General features: G+C 36.4%; 1 protein-coding gene across 1 annotated transcript in view; it reads left to right on the top strand.

Annotated features, from left to right (window-relative positions):
- Positions 1 to 16,620, top strand: part of Opcml (opioid binding protein/cell adhesion molecule like) — a 1,105,437-nt gene that overhangs the window by 58,266 nt on the left and 1,030,551 nt on the right. The gene's annotated exons all lie outside the window — the stretch shown is intronic.

Genomic DNA, 16,620 nt, shown 5'->3' with positions numbered 1-16,620 from the left:
GAACTTAAAATTAAAAATTAACCTGAAAAGTCAGGCACCATGGTGAATGCCTGTCATCCCAGCAACTTGAGAGACTGAGTCAGGAGGATTGCAAGTTCAAGGCCAGGCTTGGAAACTTAGCAAGACTCCGAATCCAAATTAAAAAATAAAAAAAAAAAAATTAAAAGGAATAGGGTAAAGTTTTCCTGGACTCAATCCCAGTACCACACAAAAAAGAAGGAAAACTCGGCCTGAAGATCATTTCCTCTCACTCTTGCTGTATCTTTAATAAAATCCTGTCATTTCAATCTCCTGAATATTTTGGGAGCTTGTCCACTTCTCTCCTTACCTACTGCCATAATTGCCTTGTTCAGGTCAGTGTGGTCCTAACCAATGTGCTCTTCATCATTTGCAGTGGCATGCTTGGAATAAGAACTGATGGGTCTCTGTCCTGCTTGTCATCCTTCAAAGACTCCTGGTTGCTTTAGGAAAAAAAAAAGTATACAACACAGTACATGGGATTTGAAATCTGTCCACTAGTCCTCTCCATGGCTTTATTTGCCATCAGCACTCCCATCCAGCATCCAGCCACCCTACAAGTTCTTAGGTCAACTGAACTCCTTGTGGTTCCTTCATGTGGTACTTTCTCTCTCTTCTTGATTTGCTACTCTATTATTCCCTCCACACTGCTCATTTTTTAGTACTCTAACTCTCCAGGAATAATTATTATCTTACCCTACAGTTCTAGCTTCAGTTAGATTGAGATACCTTTTGTGTGTATCCACAGAACCCTATGACATCCTATGATATCATCTTAAGTTTACTATAAAATAGTGAACTCATCTATTTCTTATTTATCCTTCATATTAGATTATAATCTCATGGAGGATAACTATGCCTACCTAAAACAGTTGCTGGTAAACAGGTGATGATTCATAATTGCTTTCTGAATCCATAAATGAATGGTATCTTCAGATATTTGAGAATTAGGTGGATCTGATAAAAATAAAAGATAGAGAAAGAGAGAGATGATTGACAGCTTGGGATGTTCATCTGTGCCAAGGAGTCCTTGCACTTTACTATCTGGAATCTGTTCCTTTCTGGGATACTTGATGTCCTTGACTGGGATCATGTGCCAACCTCCTTAGTTTAGGCAGAGAATGCCAAATTAAGAACCTCCAAGGAACAGTAAATTAATATTTACATAAAGAATATAACTATCATGAAAAGATATAAGCTAATTTACTTATGGAATAAAAACAGGTAAATAATAGCAAGTAGAAGAAATAAAATGGATGTAAAAACGTGTGTACATGGGGGAACTTTATATGTACTAAAGAAATGTATTATTTTTATTTTTAATGAGTCAATAACAGCTTTGACTTTTGTCATTGCAAGCTCAGCCTATTCTCAACCAGTTTAATTCATTCCAAATGCAAATATCATATCCTTATTAAACTGTTACTCCCTAAAATATTGTGCTATGTAGAGTGGATGTTTACTTTCCTCTCCTTCTGGCTATCACTATCCTGATAGTTCTTGGGAAACCAACCCTCACCCCAGGCCAGTCCACATAGTTTGGATGTACTAACTACAAAATTACCTTCAGAGATGGGCCAATGACCCAGGTGTGACCAATTGAAATATCAGTTCCTTCTCTCTAAATAGGCATGGGGTCCAGATCAGTGCCATGAAACTGAACTCTGAGAGGTGTATGGTACAGTTGGAGAGACTATGCACATAGACCTCCAGATGATTCTCTTCTCTCTTTGACTACCCTCTGGTTTTATCCTTTGTTCCTTGCTTTTTTTTTTTTCTTTTCTCCTCCTTCTCCTCCTCCTCCCTTTCTCCTCCTTCTCCTCCTCCTTCTTCTTTTTTATAGTGACAAAATATGAAGTAACCTTGTTCCCCAACCAACCCCTATTTCTTTGTCTTGCTCTAAGTACATGACTCAGCAATCCAACTTTTTTAAAAAGGAGAAATTATATAAAACCACAGGCAACTCTAAGGTCTGCAAACCTATTTAGCATCACAATTTTAAAATAAGACTGAACAAACATTTTCACAGGGACCAGGATGCTTCCTGAGATAGCTAGCATCCTTTTATCAAGCAGAACAATGTTTTTGTTTATAATGGAGGACCTCTCCTAATCCCTAGTCCTCCATATCCGGGTTTATTTAAAATTTGAGCCTGGGTAAAGTTTCTGTGTTGTCCTGTACTCTCAACACTCCTCAACCACCTCTTCTGCCTGTGGTAAGAGGTCCAAGTCAAAATCCAGAAGTAGTCCAGGTAAGATTCATTTTTCTCCAAGAGTGATGTGAAGTTCCAGTCTTTGTGTGCTTCCAGAACGGATTAAAGAGGGACAGATTGTCACGTGTGCCAGTTATGGTTCCTTGTCCCTTGGGTTGGCCTTGGACCACTTGGGTATGGGGAAGTGGACTGATAGTGGGCACATAGAGGGCTGGGACTGCTCTGCAGGAAGGGTGACTGTAGGCAGTGTTTCTAGTTCAGTGTAACAGGATGGTGTCAGTATCCTCATGCCCAGAGGAGGATATTGCCAATTGCTGCAGGGTCAGAGCTTAGATATTTTCAGCAAATTTTGGATTTTCATTTGCCAGAAACACTGGAGGATTAGTCCTCACTGATGAGGAAAAAAATGAAAGGATTCCTTGCAGTAGGAAGACAAAGCATAATTGCCACAGACTATTTCTGGATAAGGGGACTATTTGGGGCTTAGCTGGCTGTCTCAGCATTAAAACTCAGCAAGATACCCTGCTAAAAAAGGGTGATTTGGTCCAGAGATCTCCTATGACATCTCAAACAGTGCTTAGTAGTAGAGAATGGCAGCCTATGATTGAGGTTTACCCTGTCTTGGTCACATCATTATGGAAATAAGAGATTTGGTTCATGGTAGAGAACCTCTTTTCTCCACCTTTGTTCAGGTGGAAAGGACTCTCTGAAATACTATTCCATGAATATTGCCAGGGGTCTCTTGTGTCTGACCTGAACAATGTTAGTTGTGTTTCTTCCTCTAAGATGCATGGCCCATTGCCTCCTATTTCTTTGTAATCGTGAGAAGATGATGCAGAGAAACTTGTTTCTATTGAAAAAGGCCGCATTGTGCCATTCAAAGCCTTACCAAGCAAAGGCTTGGCCTGGCTTCTGGCATTTGCAGAGGATTGAGGATTAGTGGTAAGTGCTGTGTGCAGAAGAGAAAAGCAAATCAAAGACCCTCATTTTGAAAGAAAGTGTGTTAAAGGGGTTCATCATTTGTCTTTTTGCCAGTGGCAAAAAAAAAAAAATCAAGTTTAAGTTTTCATTTTCTCTTCTTTTCTCCAAGATAGACCTGTAAACTGTATGCCTGGTCCATGCTGGAGCCTTCTTTTTGCTCTCTGTATCCTCAAAATCTCCCACACCAGTCTATCTTCTATACATACACATCTCCCTATTCTGAACACAATCTATTTGCTCTCAGTCCCCTTCAAGAACAATTGTGATCTCATGGAAACATTCCATTATGCTTTTCCCCAGATCTTTTTGGCATAATCCTTCTGTTTCAGCTTGAGTAGTTTTATAAAATATATTGTGAGTTTTCTATTGCTTATTCCACACACCTCTCTCTCTCCCTCCCCTTCTCTCTCTCTCTCTCTCTCAAATCACATTTCAAAATTCAAAAGACACAGAGGGAATACAATGAAATATGTGTGATATGTCTTCCTTCCATCCTTATGCCCCAGACAATAAGTTTCTCTCTCCCAGCATACTCAGTGTCATTAGATCTTTAGTATCCTTCCAAAATTCTTGTGCATAAACAAGCAACTATCTCCTCTCTTTCTTCTTTCTCTCTCTTTTCTTACACAAATGACAGCATATAATATACCTAGTTCTGCATCATACCCTTTTATCTAGCAACAATTCTTAGAGATCATTCCATATCAGTACATGAAGTGATTTTCTACTCTATTTTACATATCCCTTTGATTGCTTCTCCCTTCCATTCTTCTTTTTATTTGAAATCTTTCTTTCAAGTTCTGACTTCAGTGCTACTTCTCTTGGGAAGCCTTCCCCAGTCCTTTCAACCCCCAGTGATCTCTCCCAATGCCAAGCTGTAGATTTTATTTGTTTTCTGAATTACTCATCCCTCATATTGCTAGTTGCCTTTATTGTTCTTGGGTCATAGCTTCTCATATAGATTTGCTGTTTTCAAGGACAGGAATCCATGTCATATCCTCCTTTGTAGCTTCCACAATACTACAATATCTAACAGAGGGTCTTGTCCATAGTAGGAACACAGTTTGTTGATTTGATGGACAATTCAGGGAATAAAATCTGCTGATTCTCTGTTTTTCCAGAGAGTCTGTGTCAGGGACCAAGTTCGTTTGCATTGACCCTGAATGATCTTTTCAGCCAAAAAAGCCTCCTCAGGCATCTCTGGGAATGCAAATGCGTGCTTGTCCTGAGCAAGGCATAAAGGGCAGCATTTCCATGCCTGTTTTCCTTCAACAGTTAGATGCTTTTTTCATTTTTTTCCTCCAAAAGTCAGCCAATAAGTAGGTTCTGCCAAAGCACAAAGTGCAGAATAGAAAGATCAGTTCTCTAGGTCACATGTGCTCAAGGTCAAGCCCACTTCAAGATGACTGACAGAATCATGGCACTCTATTAGATTTCCAGAAATCCTACTGCTGATCAGGGCTGCAGACACAAGGGGAAAAAGGGATATCACACTTCGCCAACTTACTCACCTGCTCTCATTCTAAGTGACATTTGCCAGATTGTTTGGGACCAGCTGTGTGAGGCTGCATCAACCACAGGGACAAGCGGGTGGGGGAAGCTGTGCTACTTTTTCAAACTCTGGTCAGGTCCTCCCTGGAGACTTTCTCTACTGTGAGATTGTCCCTAGATTAAGTAAATAATTTCACATTAGTCTAATTAATTCTAATAGACTCATTAGTTCAGTCTTTGAGCTCATTCTCAAGGGAATGATGGCCAAAAGCTGTGAAGAGTGTTTTCTTTTGTGAGAAAATTATGTTGCTTTTTGTCAAGTAGAGATTCCAGACTAGACTTTTGGGATTAAAAAGAAAAATCTCTAGTTTCTGGAAGCAGCAGTCCTGATCCTTAGAGTCAACATGCCCTGATGGAGGTGGCCTCTTGGACATGATAGTCTTTTTTGTTATTTGAGAATTCTAAGATGGGTGATCAGTGTGCAATCTCAAGTTGCTAATTTAGGAAGTCGAAATGTAAGCAAAAGAAGATGACTCATGGAAGACAGTATTTTCTAAGTGTCATGGACAGTAAGTGTTTCAATTGTTTAGAATTGGGAGAGATTATTGGGGACTAAGATGGTTCAGGAAAAATTTCACTGAGAGTTGTATTTGAAAGCCTTCATAAGACCAAAGCAGGATTTCATGAAAGATGAAGAAATGAGGGAGGCATTAAAGGTAGAAGGAAAAAATATGCAAGGAAGATCTACAAAGACCTGAGTGAGGCTTCTTCAAAGAGAAAGGAGCAGTTTGTTTGGAGGGTGACTTCTGTGTCAGGGGTTAGGGTATTAAGAAGCTTAAAAAGGCAATTGGACCTTTAATACATTTTATAAATCACTAGCAAGGGGAACTAGCTTATAAATGCAAAGTAATGATAAGAAAATGGAAATGTTAATTATCCTGATTTGATCGATATATAATATATACTTGCATTAAGAAATCACAGTGTAACCCCCCCATAAGTAAAATTATTAAGCATTAACCAAAACACCCTCCAAAAATTTTGAGGAGATGGAAATGATAAATACCCTGATTTGATCATTGTACACTGTATAGATATGTTGAGTTATTACACTGTACCCCATGAATTTGTGCAATTAAAAATGTAAAAAGCAATTGGGTTCAGACTGAGGGATATGACATCATATTTAGAACAATAGATTCTTCCTGGAAGAAAAGAAAAGAAAAGAAAAGAAAATTCCTGAGCTTTTGTTATGGAACAAGTCAATGACAGAAGCAATTGGAAGAAACAAACAGGTGGAAGAGAGATGACAAGGATTGACATGGATGAGACTGAACTAGGGTAGAAAAGAAATTGAGAGAAAAGAAATGATTTAAGGGGCATTTAAATTAGTTATTTTAGGTTACTTGTCAGTGAGATGGGTATTAAGAAACAAATATTTCTAATAGAAGTAGTGCTTATTTAGTAATTTATACAATGAATAAGATGATCACATTCCTTAATGGGAGAGGACTTATAGCCAAACCAACTCCTATCTGACAGGTCAGGGAGGGCCAGAAAATTTCCATCTAGGGGTGACCTGGGTATTCATTTGCTCAGGATCTCCTTGCCTTTCTTCTGTGGGATGATGCTTCTACATTGGGATGCAAGTTCTTAACTATCAACAGTTATTCTTTTTTCCATAATATCTTCAGCCCTCACTTGCAGAGCTGAGCCTGCTGCAGATGATTTCAAAAGGTGGAAGGAGGGAGGGAAGGAGCATTTGTGAGTGTCCTCATGAATGCTTGTCAAGGATCTGTCTTTCACCTGGTACTCAGTGGAACCTATTGGTGCTTAAGCCAAGGTGCCTCTAAGAGTTCTAGGCCAAATATGATTTGTACTCTAATTCCATTTGATTTGGACACTTTCCCCAGGACTTCTCTGTCAATTTTACATGTGGTTCTGAGAATGCATCAAAGCCAGTCATCTTCCCTTGTCCCCCTTTTCCCTGCCAAGGTTCTGTCCACACCTTACAGCCACATCAATGGCCAAAACCTTGCCCTGGAGGGTATGAATATGATGGAAACAGAGAAGAGAATTGCACTCACGCCTTATGACAGTTTTCCCTTAGTACTTAGACTTTACTTCTTGCACCCAGGATCCTTTCTCCATCGTAGTAAAGGAACCTGTAAATACAGGTGTGATAACCATGTTTATTTAGCTTACTGGAAGTGCTCAGTAAGCACAGTGCTGCATTTTGATCATCCCATGGGACTGGGGAGAAGGTGATGGCAAGGATCATGTGAAGTCTTAAACATTACCATCGATGGAAAGCAAGGACGCCCCCCTATTCTGAGCTTTGTTTTAAAATTTTTACTTCATTTTAAACTACAATACTGAAATTTGCAGCCAGCCTTGTCACCCGAAGTTATCACTTATTAAAAGCATTTCACCTGTGCCAGATGGTAAGAGTTTTCCATGAGACATTCCTGCTGTAGAGATGAGAAAATTGAAGCTCTGCCAGGACAAATTGCCAACATCCCAGAGAAAGCAAGTGGCTGAAGAGGAGGAGACTCCAGATCTATTATGGTATAAGTAATTTACTATATTACAAAACTGTCACTCTTTCCCCTCTACCACACTGTTTCCCAAGACTCAGACAACAGATTGGTTCATCATATTTGATTTCTTGCCATCTTTTTCAGCTTGGAAATGAGGGGACATGTTGAACAGTTGGCCAATAAAGTTGGGTAGGTGTAGACAACCCAAAGAGTGCCTAGGAAAAAAAAATCCACAAAACCTTTCATTCCTATAATGAATCCTGTCACATTTTATACCAGAGAGAGAAGAGCAAGGATGGAGACTGCCAGTCCTTGGAAGGCAGGGATCCTCTGTGCATTTTGACCAAAGCTGGGCCTGGAAATGCCTTGGTAGGAAGTAACTGTCTCAGAATGCAGTGAGGTGCATTTGTGTGTCCCCAACACTCACCAAACTCACCAGGAACTGCATGGGTTAATTCACAGCTCACAGATGTTCAACTGTAAAGCAGATGCAGAAAGCAAACAGCTTTCCTGAGTGAAGTTTTTTTGGGGCAGGGAAAAATAGCAAGAGTTGACTCCTTTTTGTTTATTTTATTTTATTTTTTTAGAACTGAACTAAATATAAGCACCTGTTTAAAAAATGTAAATAAAATCCTAATAGAGAATACACCAGAAATCTTTACAACAGTGAGTTTCCATTTTCTTCCATAGGCTATGTGGGATTAAATTGTTTTGGGGGAGTTCTGAGTCTTGTCTCCTCTGTTAGACATCAGTAAGGATCCAGACTACCCCTTCCCACCTCCACACCCTCACCTTCTTGTCATCGAGGGTTCTGAATATGAAGTATTAGTGTATCCTAATGAAAGTAATCTAAATTTACTATTACAGATGAAGAAAGTATATTTTTTTCCTATCTTTTCTGAAGTAAGAAGAAAAAAAAAAACACTGCTAGCATTTGTAGGAGGATAAGTTAAAACTTGCTAGCCTGGTATTGAATATTCTTGTAGTTTAATCTCAAATTATCTGGTTAGTTTTATTTCCCACTATTCCTTAAAATTACCTTTCACTTCAACAAAAAAGTTTCCCTCATCACCTCTTCCAGTGTCTTTTCATTCTGTTGACAGTGCCCTTTGATGTACAAAAGTTTTAATTATGAATTGCAATTTATTTTTATTATTTTTCTTTTACTCTTTATACTTTGGATGCTATAACAAAAAAACATTGCCAAATCAATTGTCAAGAATTTTTATGTATTTAATAAATAAAAATTTTCCCTCACTGTACACATTTTAATTGTTTATTTGTTCCCATGTTTTCACTGGTGTATGTTATGGTTTGGATGTGAGGTATCCCCCAAAAGCTCACATGTGGACAATGCAGGAAGGTTCAGAGGAGAAATGATTGGGTTTTAAGAGTCTTAACCCAATCAGTGAATTAATTCCTGATTGAATTATTTGAAGTGGTAGAGTGTGGCTGGAGGAGGTGGGAATTGGGGCATGGCTATGGGGTACGTATTTTGTATTTGGAGAGTGGAGTCTCTCTGCTTCCTGATCACCATGATGTGAACTACTTCCCTCTGCCATCTTCTCCTTCCATGATGTTTAACCTCACCTCAAGTCCTGAGAAGGTTTTCTATGGACTAAAACCTCTGAAATTGTGAGCCCTCAAATAAACCTTTCCTTCTCTATAATTGTGCTGGTCAGATCATTTAGTCACAGCAGGAAAAAAAAAACCTGACTAAAACAGTGCATTATAATTATATGTAGCAGTAGGATTCCTCATTACATACTTACACATGCACACAATACCACACAATAATTTGATTAATATTGTTCCCCAGTATTTCTCCTTTCCTTCCCCTGGTACCTCTTCCTGGTTCTTTTCTTCTACTCTACTGGTCGACTTTTTATTTTCATATGATCCCCCACCCCTTTTTCTTCATTTTTCCTCTCTAGATTCCACATACTAGAGAAACATATGACCCCTGACTTTCTAAGTTTTACTTATTTTGCTTAACATAACTCTGTCAAGTTTTACCCATTTTCTTTTACAAATTTTTAGCTAATTTTGCCATATAGTATGACAGTTCAATTTCCAACTTTTGCAAGTGAAGAGACAAATGCTTTATTGAAAAGAATATAATTTATTCCACCTAATAGTCTCAGTACCCTTGTCAAAAGTCATAACGATATGTATGATGGTTTATTTATGGCCTCTCTATTCTATTCCATTGGTTTATATGTCTGTCTTTGTGCCTGTGCCTCACTCTTGTTACTACCATACTTTCATACTAATTTTTGATTTCAGGAAGTTTGAGATCTCTATCCTTGTTCCTCTTCAAGACTTTATAACCTATTTTGGATTCCTTGAATTTTCTTATGAATTTTAGGATAGATTTCTCTATTTCTGCAAAAATTTCATTTGGCTTTTGGTGGGATTGTTTTGAATCTAGATTGCTTTGAGTGATACTGACATCTCAATCATTTAAAGTTTTGCAATTCACCAACGTAGGATGTATTTTTATTATTTATGTGTTCTTTGATTTTTTTCAGGAACATTTTATAGTTTTCAATGTATGAATATTTGCATCCTTGGATAAGTTTATTTCTAAATGTTTTAATTTTTTATGCTATTGCAAAGGGAACTGTTTTATTTTTCATTTTCCTTTTGAATTGTTCACTTCTAATATATAGAAATTGAAATAACTTTTGCACATTAATTTTATGTACTGTAACTTTACTGAGTTCATTTTTTGACTCTAACAATAATGTGTGTGTGATCTTTAGGGTTGTCTACATATAAGATCATATCATCTACAAATAGTTAATCTTATTTCTTCCATTCGAATTTGAATGCTTTTTAATCCTTTTTTTCTGTAGCTGCTCTGGTTAGAACTTCTTGTACTATTTTGAAAAGAAGTGATGAAAGTGGGCATATTTGTTTTGTTCCTGATGTTAGAAGAAAATTTTGTAGGTTCTCACCATTGATTATAATTTTAGGTCACATTTCTCATTTATGGCCTTTGTTACATTAAAATAGTTTCCTTGTGGTTTGTTGAGTGTTTTTACATCATGAAAGAGTATTAATTTTTGTCACATACCTTCTAATTCAGGTGCCATCATAATTTTTCCCCTTCATCTCATTAGTTGTGGTGCACTGCATTGACTGAGATTATATATTGAACCATTTTTGAATTCTAGGAATACATCTTATATGGTCATGGTGTATAACCCTTTTAATATGCTGTTGAGTTGTGTTTGCTAGTATTTTCAGTATTCATAAGAGATCAGTGTTCATAAAGGTTATGGATAGGCAAATCTCTTCTTCTGTCATCTTTGTTTTGCTTTGTTATCAGAAAAATGCTGGTCTCATAGAATGAGTTAAGAAACGTTCCCTTTGTTTTAATTTTTTGGGAGAATTTGAGGGGGCTGGGATTAATTTTTGTAAATGTTTGGTATGATTAACCACTGAAACCACCTAGACTTTTCCTGGTTGGGATGTTTTTCTTTTTTTATTACTGAATAAATCTCTGTAGTATTTACAGGTCTATTCAATATTTCTATTTATTTGTGATTCAATCTTGATAGGTTGTTTCTAGAATTTGTCCTTTCATCTAGGTTATCTTATTTGTTGGTATACAGCTATTCACAGTATTCCCATAATCTTTCTTTTTCTATGAAACAGTAGTAATATATTCTCTTTTATTCTAATTTTCATTTTTTGTCATTTCCCTCTTTTTAAATTTAGTTAAAATTTTCTGGATTTCGTACATCTTTTTAAAGAGACAAATCTTGATTTAATCTATGTTCTGTATTGTTTTGCTAGTCTCTATTTTTTTCTTTAATCTTTTTAAATTTTCTTCTTTCTGACAGTTTAAGGGACAGTCTATTCTTCTAGTTTCTTAAGGTCTAAAGTTAGGTTGTTGATATGAGACTTTTTTTTTTTTTAAATGGAAGCTTTTATAGTTATGATTTTCCTTTGTAGCACTGCTTTTTCTTCATTCCATAAATTCTGGTACATAACATTTTCATTTTGTTTGTCTCAAGATATTTTATGATTTTTTTTGTAATTTCTTCTTTTGTTTAATTTTGACATCTTCGTGAATTTTTCAGTGTTCCTTTTGGTATTGATTTATAGTTTCATTCCGCTGTGATAATAAATAACATTTTGAATCCTTTTTGAATTTACTAAGACTTGTTTTGTGGCTTAAACTATGGTGTATCATGAGGAATGCTTCAAATACACTCAACTAAAAAAAAAAAAAAAAGTATGTTCTGCTGTTGCTGGGTGGAGTGTTCTGTGTCTCCCTATTAGGTCCAATTAGTTTATGGTGGGTTCAGTTCCTCTATTTCTTTTTTCAATCTTCTGTTTGTTCTATTCATTATTGTAACTAGCATATTAAAATACTCTGCTATTTTTAAGAATAATATATTTGTCCCTTGAATTCTTTCATGTCTACTTGTAATTTTGATCTCTGATTTTTTATACTATGCTTATAAGTGCTTACATTATATTTTCTTGGTATATTAATTTTTATCAATATATAATAATGTTCTTTGTCTCTAGTAATAGTAACTTAGAATCAATTTTGTCTGATTTCATATTCACCTCTTCTCTTTTTTAGTTACTGTTTGTATGTCCTATCTTTTTTATATCTTTTAGCTCTCAACCTATGCATGTTTTTCAATCCAAAGTGAGTCTCTTATAGGTAGGTAGCATGTATTAGAATTTTACCTTTTACCTGTTTTTTTTTTTTTTTTTGGTACTAAAGATTGACCTCAGGGTACTTAACCACTGAGCCACATCCCCATACTTTTTTACTTTGAGAGACAGTCTCACTAAATTGCTTAGGGACTCTTTAAGTTGCTAAAGTTACCTTTGATCTTGCATCCTCCTGCCTCAGCCTCCCAAGCCGCTCAGATCACAGGCATACACCATCATGATTTCCTGAATTTTACGTTTAAATTCATTCTACCAATTCCTGCTTTTTGATTGGGGAGTGATGGTTAATATTAGGAATCAACATGACTGGATTAAAGAATGACTAGAGAACTGGTAAAGCATTACTTCTGGATGTATTTGTGAGGGTGTTTTCAGAGAAGGGAAATAAGTAGGAAAGATCCTTTTTTAATGTGGTCAGGCTCCATTTAGTTGGATATGGGCCCTGATGAATAACAACAACAACAATAAAATGGCAGAGAAATTAATATTCTCTTTCTCTTTCTGTTTATCTCTGTCCTGAATCTTTTTTTCTTGCTCTTGGACTTCAGAACTTTGGGCTCTTCATCAAAGAATGTTCAACATTCTTTCTTCTAGTTTTAGAGAATTTTTATTACTATCATTTACTACGGTCACTCTAGTATGCAATAATAACACCAAGAACTTCTTACTCTTATATAAAGACTTTCTACAGTAGCTTGATTATAAAGTACCTTGGTGTGGATCTCTTTGGGTTTATCCTACTTAGAATGTTCTTGTGTTTTCATGCTTATATCTGTGTTGACTTTAGGAAGTTTTCAGCCATTATTTCTTCAAATAATCTCTCTGATTCTGTCTCTCTCTCCTCCTTTTGGTACACTAATAATGCGTATTTTGTCACTTAATAAAATAAAAGTTCCCTATGTCCTATTAACTTTTCTTTATACTTTTCAGAATTGATAGTTTCAAATAATCAATCCTTAAGTTTACTGATTCTTCCTCCTAATCAAAGCTATTGTTGAATTTTGCAATGAATTTTCTCTTTATTTTAAATATTTTTTAAAGTCCAGAATTCTGTTTATTTCTTTTTAAATATACTTCCTATCACTCTTGATGCTGTAATTTTCCATGTATCATTTTCTTGACTTTTCTTGGTTCTTTGTTCATATTTTTCTGTTGCTCTTAGAGCTTACTTAAGACAATTGTTTAAAAGTTTTGCCTAGTAAGTGAAATGCCTGTGTTTCTTCAGGGACAGTTTCTGGAAATTATTTTGTTCCTTAGCTTGGGCTATATTTTCCTGAGGCTTTTTGTTTTTAATGTCTTGTGAATGGTTTTTGAAAGCAAGCATTGAAAATGCATCTACCCTCCCAATCTTAATCTTTGCAAGTTGACCTGAAAGATCATCACTGATCAGTGGGTCCCTCAGTCTTATAATCATCCCACAGTGACACTTCATATATAAGATATTTTGAGATATTTTTTAAATCTATGGGGGTTATTTGTTGTTGGTGGTGTTAGAAAATTGTCACTGTCCCCTCACAGTAGTAGCTGCTTTTAAATGTCTTAATTTGCCTAAGAATCTCAATCCACTTTCTTCTTAAAGCCTTAGATATTCTACCATATTCCTCTGTCTGTGATTCCATGCCCCTAGGTATCTATAGATCTGAAGATTTCACACACCATGCCATCTGCCATTGCTTCCCAGGACTTATACCATCTTGTGATTCAAATTGTGTCACCCTTTCCCGGCTGAGCTCTAAATCAGGCTAGACAGAAACCATTACTTTGAATAGCCAACAGATGAATTAGAACATTGCAAATATGTTTCTAGACTCTTCTTTTCAGCCCAAAGGAGGACAGTCATTGGGCTACTTCCTCCCAAACATTCCATATTAGGAAGGGGATGAAGTATGGGTCAGTAAAAACACCACCAATCTTTCTACCATTTGACTGTGACTTTTTAAATTTCTACTGACAGGCATCCACTTGGTTGCTAGAGATCTTTGACTAGGTTCCAGAGCTCTATTTTAGTCACTCTATAGTTGTTTTTATTAATACTTCAGTGGAGGAATAAGGATGTGGAACCTCTTAGCCTGCCATCTAAGTGATATCATACCTGTGAGGCACCTATACATAGTACCTAGCATATAGAAGCAATGATATTATTATTGTTGTTTTTGTTTCCACTTATGAGGACATTTTTACTGCTTCTGAAGGCTGTTAGAAGCAGCAACCACACTGGAAGCACACTGGAAAATTATTTTTATTGACTGCACTGAGAGGAGGGGGGTTCTGTGACTCCCTTAAATTGCACTATGTGCATGACTGCCTAAAACTTGGTGGCATTTTGTTTTTCTGAGAAAATTCATTAGATGTGAAGGGAACTCAGAAACTATAGTATGTAATCTAGTAGTGGAGTATGCAGGAACCATGGGGCTGAGGTTGGAGCTTCTGGTAACTAGATAGTTTTCCCAAAGAAAGTGATGGTTAAATAAAGAATGAGAAAATTCATACCACATTTTTTGGGTAATTTCTGATCTAGAAGACTAACAGCACATGAAGGGAGGTTTGATAGCAATTTGAGACATTGTACTTTAAGATTTGTATTGTTCCAAACCTACCAAAAATCAGCAGTCAACTTTTCTCAACATTTAGTAAGAAAAGCAGGTTTTTCATCTTATGGAATGAGGCAAGGTAATGAACTTTGGGTTTTGACTAATGAGCTTTGGATTTAGGATTGTGTATATTACATCATATGAAAATCTGTTGTTAGTGATTGGCATAAACTTTTAAGGATAAAAGTAAATATTGCAAATGAAAAAAAAACAAACCAGATCACATATACATTTCTTTTTCTCTCTTTAAATGATGAGAATATAACTTTCTTGTGCTCATATGTGAACACACAACCAGTGTAACTCCACATCATGTTCAACCACAAGAGTGGAATCAATATTGTAAAGGGCTGCACTCCTTGTATGTATAATATGACAAAATACACCCTACTGTCATGTATATCTAAAAACTACCACAACAAAAATGATGAGGAAAAATTTGAACTCTCAAGGGATGTTCTTTCCTTTTATCTACCATAGAGCCACTCTGTTGTACTTTTTATGACCCTAAATAAGGAGATGTTGGCAAGTGACACATCTCTCCTGTCATTAAGCATTCTTCTCAGTCTCATCGAAACAGATGAATGTTTCACCTTTTCTTTAGATTTTCTGAAGAGGTCATGCTACAGCTTCCCCCAAAATAACCTCTTCCTTGACTTTCACATCAAGGATGCTACTGTTTTGTTTTCCTTCATTTCTACACTCTTTTTTATTACATTCTGTTCTTTGGAATTACGTTAGTAGTGGTAAATCAGCATCTTATTAAGGGAAATCTTTATAGATGAGAAAATTGTTAATTCTGTCCTAGGCTTCTATACTCCCAGCTAAATAGTTCCAAAACCCTTTAACATTTTGCAGCGCATAGTCAATATTCAATAAATATTGATCATATTTTCCAATATTCTAAGCACTTTTGACTGGGAGAACTTAAGAGCTTGCTTGTCTTTGATTGTATTTATTTTGTTGCTAACCTAAGATTACAAACCTTTTTAAGGCCGAAACCAGCCATGCCTTTGAATTCTCTCACTAACAGCAGCACCCGGTGGTAACAGATGGGCCTATCTTATCCTGCCATGGATGCACCTGATTAACATTACATTTTTGGCAATTCAGGTCTGAGACAGAGTGTCGATGAATAGGTTGAAGATGAATTTTTAGAACTCAGATTTCAGAACTCTGAGGCAATTAAGATCAAAGTTCCTTCTAGGAAGCTCTGCAACTTTGATTACCCTGGAAGCCAGTGAGACTTAATTTGGCTCTTCTGGTATGAATTCCTGTAATCCTAAGGAGAATTGGTAACTATCAGGATTTCTGCTTTGGGAATGTGGTTGCATTAAATGTCCTGTAAAGTTCCTTCCAAACCTGATTATTTGATTCTGTGAAAGTAAAGTGGGCATAAATTCTCCTTTTTTCTGCACCAGATTCCTCTGTGTTCATATTTTCTTCCATCTACATTCAAATTCTCATTATTATCATCACTTTAGGCAACCTGTGTGTGTGAATTCACATGTAGCCTCTGTCCCTAAACATTCATATTTATTTTGGCTTTCTTTCATCTCCATCTGTAAGATGCTTCTCTGTGTTATTTGTGGACTGTAGGTCCCTTTATCTGTGGCAAAGCTTATGCCATGTGAGGATACAGTCATCAAAAGAACATTTCGAGGATTTGGGGTTGGTGAGTAGTGCCCCGAACTAGAGTGAGAAGCAGGGCTGAGCCACTTTTAGAAAGCTGGTTCAACCAACACCAGCCCACAGATTCCCTGAGGGTAGCCAGGGTTGTGAGCTCCACACTGTGAAATTAAAAACAGTGAAATTTTTAAAATACACATCCATTTTTAAGCAATCTATATGTTTGACTTGTCTTCATTTTTGACACTTTTTTGTCAGAGGAGGAAAAAAAAATCCTTCTAGGGAAATTAAATAAATAAATTATTCTCCTTCAAAAGAAAACTGAAGCAATAAATAACAAACAGCTCTCTTCCTCCTGTCAGAATTTAACATTCCAGCATCTGATCAAAAGTTTTAAAGTCCCTTCTCTAGGTTTATAGAACATTAGATACATGGGTTTTAAAAATGCACACATTTA

Source organism: Sciurus carolinensis, chromosome 11, assembly GCF_902686445.1.
Source record: "Sciurus carolinensis chromosome 11, mSciCar1.2, whole genome shotgun sequence".
NCBI classification, from domain to species: Eukaryota; Metazoa; Chordata; class Mammalia; order Rodentia; family Sciuridae; genus Sciurus; species Sciurus carolinensis.
This window is presented reverse-complemented; position numbering and strand designations above follow the sequence as displayed.